Genomic DNA, 6,620 nt, shown 5'->3' with positions numbered 1-6,620 from the left:
ATACCAGGGCTCGGTCACATTCCCTCCCTTTCTTTAGTGTAGTCCGTCCAAGTAATGGTCGGGTCAAAAACATGTCTAGTCGTTCTTTGTCGGAAAACTCTTCGTGTTTCCAGTCAAAGAGGGGCAGCTGTAGACACCGGATTTTTGACCCTCCCCGAGAATTTTTACATTTTCAGCGTGAATATGTGAAATTGGGTCTAGTATAGCTATTTTAACTATTTTTACTTTATTTCGTTGCAAAAAAAAAAATTACAAAAAATATATATATAAATTTTAGTTTATGTATCTCTCATAAACTTGAAAAAATACAAAAAATATTACTTTATATTTTGTCTTTATTAAAAAACGAAAATTACAAAAAATAGTTTTATTAATATTTTATAGTCATTTTAACTTTGAAAAATACAAAAAATATTACTTCATATTTTATCTTAATATTTAAAAAACGAAAATTACAAAAAATAGTTTTATTAATATTTTGTAGCTATTTTAAATCTTGAAAAATATTTAAAAAGATATAGTTTTGTTTAAATACTAGTCTTATTTTTGGTAGTTATTTTGCTTACATAGGACTAGTTAAGCAACGTGTTCCTATTTCTCGGGTCCGGGCAAAAGAATAATATTCGGGTTCAAACTACCCGGTTTTAGGCCTAATTTTCGGACCTAGCCCATAATAATCCGAGTCCACCACACATGAGGGGACACGCGTGGGGAACACGAACGGAATCCTGTACACAAGGAACCCCACCACGCGTGGGGAACACAAGTCTTGAACCCCACCACGCGTGGGGCTCATTTTTCTGGACAAATGGGCATTAATACACGGACAAAAGAATTTGGGAGAGGAGGACTTTTTGGAAAATTTGAAAGGAGAGCACTGTTGATCTTCTTCAAAGAGAAGAACCAACAGAAAACCCTACGGACTTTGAAATTTTTTAAGAACTTATGCACTGTTGATCTTCTTCTTGAAAGGAAGAAGAACCAAACGACCCTAGCAGACCACCCAAAACCACCATTCCTTACGTCCCGTCCAGCTAACCCCTCTCCGTCTCGCCACCTCCGTCAACAACCAAATAGGCCCGTCGACCACTGTCCAAACGAACGCCGGAAAACACGACCATTCCACCTCCTCCTAGCTCCGTCAAACCAGTCCGGCGATCCTCCATTAAACCTGGCATCCGCTGTTCATCGTCTTCCTCCTCTTCCTGAAGAAAACATAGGAAAAACCCTAGCGACCATAACCCAAAACCACCAGCTCCCTCATCGTCGTCACTATCCCGTCGCCACTGCCCCCTACTCCCTCACGTCCCAAAACGCCATAACCACCAGCTCCACCCCCTCGTCGTCACTTTCCAATCGACAACTAAACAACCAGCGAACACCACCGGAAAACCAGCGGCTTCGCCATCGAGCAGTAGCTGTGACTGCGCTGCTGCATCGCGCCACCAGCTCCTTCCATATCTGATCCTTTCCTCACATCCAAATGACCCCTTCTGCTGCAGCTTCACGTACCAGTTGCCACGTCGGAAAATACAACAGCAACCCAACAACTCTGGTCGTTGACAGTTTTTGGGTCCGGGCTTTCCATTTTCCATCGAGGTCATCTTTGGTTCGTCGAGGTCCGGTATGTCGAGGTGTTTATCCGAGGTTTCGTCATTGTTCCTCGTTTAGTGAGGTCAGGTTCGAGTTCCGTCGGGGCGTTGTTGGTCGTTCTAGGTTTGTCGAGGTTCGAAGGTTAGTGTTCTTCGTCCTTTGTTTCATTCCGTTCGTTTCGCATATTATGGTTCAAGGTGAATGTCAACAATGCAATTTTTTGTCGTTTTATTAAAAAAAATGTTTATCTTATGGTTAGTTACTGCATGTGTTTAAAGTAAATGTGAGAACATATCGTGAGCTTAAGTTTTTTACGAGAATGTATACTTCCATGCATATACTTGTGTTTATTAAGGGAACAATTTGACATCCTGTGAATTGTTGCGAACATATGTACTCGCGTATATTATGTACTCTCATTGTAATAGGTATGTGAACACCCGAATGAAAAATCATGACTACTAGCGTTTAAGCCTTATTCCTCGATCTTTAGTAATAGAAGTCGGATTTAATAACAATAACAATACGTTAGCAAAGTTGGGATTAATAGGAGCCTTATTAAAATACTTAGAATTCGGGACAAGCCGTTTAGCGAAATTCCACGGCCTTACCTAAAAATAATAATACGCTAGTCGCTTTAGGCGCGCCTTTAATAATTTAATTTTCTTAAGCTCGGGTGCACATTTATGTGACCCAAATCCAAGTCTCAATGAAATCGAAATGTGTCTCTAATCACGGGTACATTGATTGTGACGTGGTCTGAGATGCATTTCCATGACGTTGTAAATCCTTTTAATAATGAATGAGACGAGCCTCGACAAACAAAAAATGCACAACTTGCGGGGCCCTCTAAATGTGTATATATTAAAACACTTAGAATTCGGGACATGCCGTTTAGCGAATTTTACGGCCTTCCCCAAAATAACAATACGTTAGTTGCGTTAGGCACGCCTTTAATAATTTATTTTCCTTAACTCGGGTGCACATTTATGTGACCTAAATCTAAATCTCAACCGAGTCGAGATATGTCAAACAACCACGGGTGCATTGATGTAACGTGGTTCGAGATATGTTTTCGCAACGTTGCAATTCCCTGTAAGAAATAATAATAATAATAATTATGAAAGCGGTAAAAGTTAAAATTTGCACATAAGTTCATATTTGTATAAAACCGGATAATCAAGCCGAATATAACAGTTGAGTGACCGTGCTAGAACCACGGAACTCGGGAATGCCTAACACCTTCTCCCGGGTTAACAGAATTCCTTATCCGGATTTCTGGTACGCAGACTGTAATATGGAGTCATTCTTTTCCTCGATTCGGGATTAAAATTGGTGACTTGGGACACCTTAAATCTCCCAAGTGGCGACTCTGAAATAAATAAACTAATCCCGTTTCGATTGTCCTTTAATTGGAAAAAACTCCCTTGCGCCCTCTCGGGTGCGGAAAAAGGAGGTGTGACATTAACCGCTTTCAATTATTTTTAGGAAGATTCAACGTTATTTAAAACACGCCGTGAACCACGCCACATGAAATGCACCCGCGGTCCATGACACATTTTATTTAACGTTGTTGAGATTTGGATTTGGGTCACATGAAATGCACACCCTAGTTTAAGGAAATTAATTTTTCAAATAGCGCGCCTAAAGCAACTACACACTTTCGACTTTGCGAGGCCCATGGAAAATTCAACTAAATGGCACGCCTCGTTATCTAAGGATTTAAAATTAATTAAGCGAGGGCCATGCAATTTGAGATTTTATTTGGCACGGCGCACCTTGATTCCAATTTTTAAAGGGAACTTGGACTAAATTTTGGAGGGCCATAAACTATGTTTTACCTAATATAGCACGCCTCCCATCTACTTTTTAAAAAGTCCAACTAATCAATTGAGGACGGTTTTGGAGAGATTAAAATTACTTTAAACTAAAATTCGAACTTGATCCATTAAACAGAAAGACTAACATTTTATGAGTTCCAGTCTTTTATTCCGAGGCCTGGGCATGACATGAGGCCCAATAGCCTAATAAGTTACGAGGCTGTAGAATGATAGATTTCACGATAGTTTAGCTCAGACCCAAAAGGGAAGCCCAATCCTAAGGACAAAACAGCGTCACCAAACTTGGGACTCAAGATCGAGTCCCTTTCATAGCATTCACACAGCGTGCATTTGGATTCCAAAATCACTAGCTGATCCATGTCAAATTTTAATCAAATAAGCAACAAGGGGTGAAGCATCGCTGAACATCCCTATTTTTACCTTAGGAAACCAAATGGGTCGAATTGACCCAATAGCTCAACCAGACCTGGGCTCAGATCCGACCCAAGAAACCAAACAAATCCCTTGAGGTGAAGTCTAAACTGGCCTCAAAGCCCAAGTAACAAAGATAAACTAAATCGAATCAGTAAACAAACAAAAGGAAAATACTTAAATAATTTCGAAAACTAAAACCTACACAAATTGACTGATTAATACGGAATTAAGTAAGCTAACCAAAATAACCATAATTAAACTAAAATACAATACTAAAATAACAAGGCAAAATCACAAGTCTAAACCTAAAACTAAACAAGTGAACAAACAAAATCAAGCGCAGCTTTTAAAGATTGACAAAAAAACTAACAAATGAACGCAAATAAATACGACCAAACAAATTAACCTAAAGGAAAGAACTAGGCTCGAAACTAATCGCAATTTCAGTCAGAAGATAGACCAACCAGAGTACATAGAGAAGAAAAGAAGCAGAATAAGAGATGAAACAACAAGAACAGACAAAAAGGACGAAGAAAACTCACAATCAAGCTTGAAATCAAGACTGATATTCTGATTTAACCCCCAAATAATGTCAATCGCTTGTTCTTTGTCAAGAACAACAGAACAACATTATTTTGTGATAAAACCAACCTTGAATACTTAGGAGAACTGGAGAAACAACCTTGCATATGTAGATTTGGTTTTGGGCCTTTAGGGCTCCAACTTCGATTCAAGATTCGAAAGAGAGTAGGGCAATTAGAAGAAAATAGAGTAAAGATTGGGAAAGAAGAGGTAATGGGATTTCTATGGTGTTAATTTGGGTTAATTTGGGGGTGGCGCCGCCGGGCAGATACGATGGAAAAATGGGGCGGCGCTTTAGGGTTTTTTGTGGTCTCTGAAGAAAAGCGAAGTGAGAGAGACGATTAAAGGTGGGGGGGATATATTCGGACAGTTTTATATAAAATAGGGCTCAGTTCCAGAACGTCCGATCAAGTAAGATCGACGGTCCTGATCAAAGGGTAATTGAAACGACGTCATTTGGGTCGCTGAGGGGTTTGGACCGGGTAGGGGATGGATCTGGGCCTGGTCTGGTTGGGTATTTGGGGGCATTTGATTTGGGCTTGGGGAATTAAAATGACATGGCCCAAAAAATATGATCTCCTAACTCTTTTGTTCCTTTTCTTTTCTTCTTCAAATTCAAAATTATTTTCCTTTTTTTTCTTTTTTTTTTCAAATTTAAAAAAAACCTAAATTAATACTTAAATCAAATTATCCAACCAAATTAAATTAATTAACTCTAAATAATGATCACCACAATGAAAACCCAAATTAAAAGAAAAACTACAAAAATTTGAAGCTAAAAATTAAAAAATGCAAAATGAGTTATTTTTTTGTAATTTTTCTATTTTTTGTAAAACACTATTTACCAATTAATCTAAACAAATGTAAAATTAAATTCTAGATGCAAATGCAATTTATTTTTGTATTTTTATTATTTAAATAAGATTAACATGCACACGAAAATGCAAACAATCATAAAAATTCTACAATAATTCCTAAAATAACCAATAACTAAAGAAAAAACCTAATTTTGGGAATTCTGTAGGAGTAATTCAGGTGAGGCAAAAATCACGTGCTCACAAGCAGGCTATTATCGTCGGTTTGTTCAGGGTTTCTCATCTATCGCATCTCCCTTGACCAAGTTAACTCAGAAGGGTACTTCATTTGTATGGTCGGATGAGTATGCGAAGAGCTTTCAGAAGCTCAAGACAGCCTTGACCACAGCTCTAGTGTTAGTTTTGCCATCAGCTTCAGGTTCATATACCGTGTATTGTGATGCTTCGAGAGTTGGTATTGGGTGTGTATTGATGTAGGAAGGTAGATTTATTACGTATGCTTCTCGTCAGTTGAATCCCCATGAGAAGAACTACCCCGCTCATTATTTGGAGTTGGCTGCCATAGTTCTCGCGTTGAAGATTTGGAGGCAATACTTGTATGGTGTGCCTTGTGAGGTATTTACTGATCATCGTAGTCTCCAGCATTTGTTCAAGCAAAAGAATCTAAATTTGAGGTAGCGGAGGTGGTTGGAGTTGCTAAAGGATTATGATATTACTATATTGTACCATTCGGGGAAGGCCAATATGGTGGCCGATGCTTTGAGCCGAAAGGTGGTGAGTATGGGGAGTTTGGCATATATTCCAGTTAGGGAGAGACCTCTTGTAGTTGATGTTCAGGCCATGGCCAATCGGTTCGTGAGGTTAGATATTTCGGAGAGCAGTCGGGTATTGGCTTGTGTGCTTTCTCAATCTTTCTTATATGATCGCATCAGAGAGCGCTAGTATGATGATCCTCATTTGCTTATCCTTAGGGACAGAGTTCAGCACGATGATGCCAAAGATGTTACCATTGGTGATGATAGGGTGTTGAGGATGCAGGGCCGGATATGTATGCCCAATGTGGATGGGCTTCGGGAGTTGATTCTGGAGGAGGTCCATAGCTCGCAGTACTCCATTCATCCGGGTGCCACGAAGATGTATCAGGATCTGAGACAGTATTATTGATGGAGAAGAATGAAGAAAGATATTATGGGATTTGTAGCTCGGTGTCTCAATTGTCAGCAGGTGAAATATGAGCACCAGAGACCCGGTGGCTTGCTTCAACTGATGGATATTCCGGAATGGAAGTGGGAGAGGATCACTATGTACTTTGCAGTTGGGATCCAATGGACTTTGAGGAAGTTCGATGCTATTTGTGTCATTGTGGATCGGCTGA

This window comes from Nicotiana tabacum, chromosome 8, assembly GCF_000715075.1.
Source record: "Nicotiana tabacum cultivar K326 chromosome 8, ASM71507v2, whole genome shotgun sequence".
NCBI lineage: Eukaryota > Viridiplantae > Streptophyta > Magnoliopsida > Solanales > Solanaceae > Nicotiana > Nicotiana tabacum.
The sequence above is the reverse complement of the archived record's forward strand: the minus strand, read 5'-3'. Positions refer to the sequence as shown.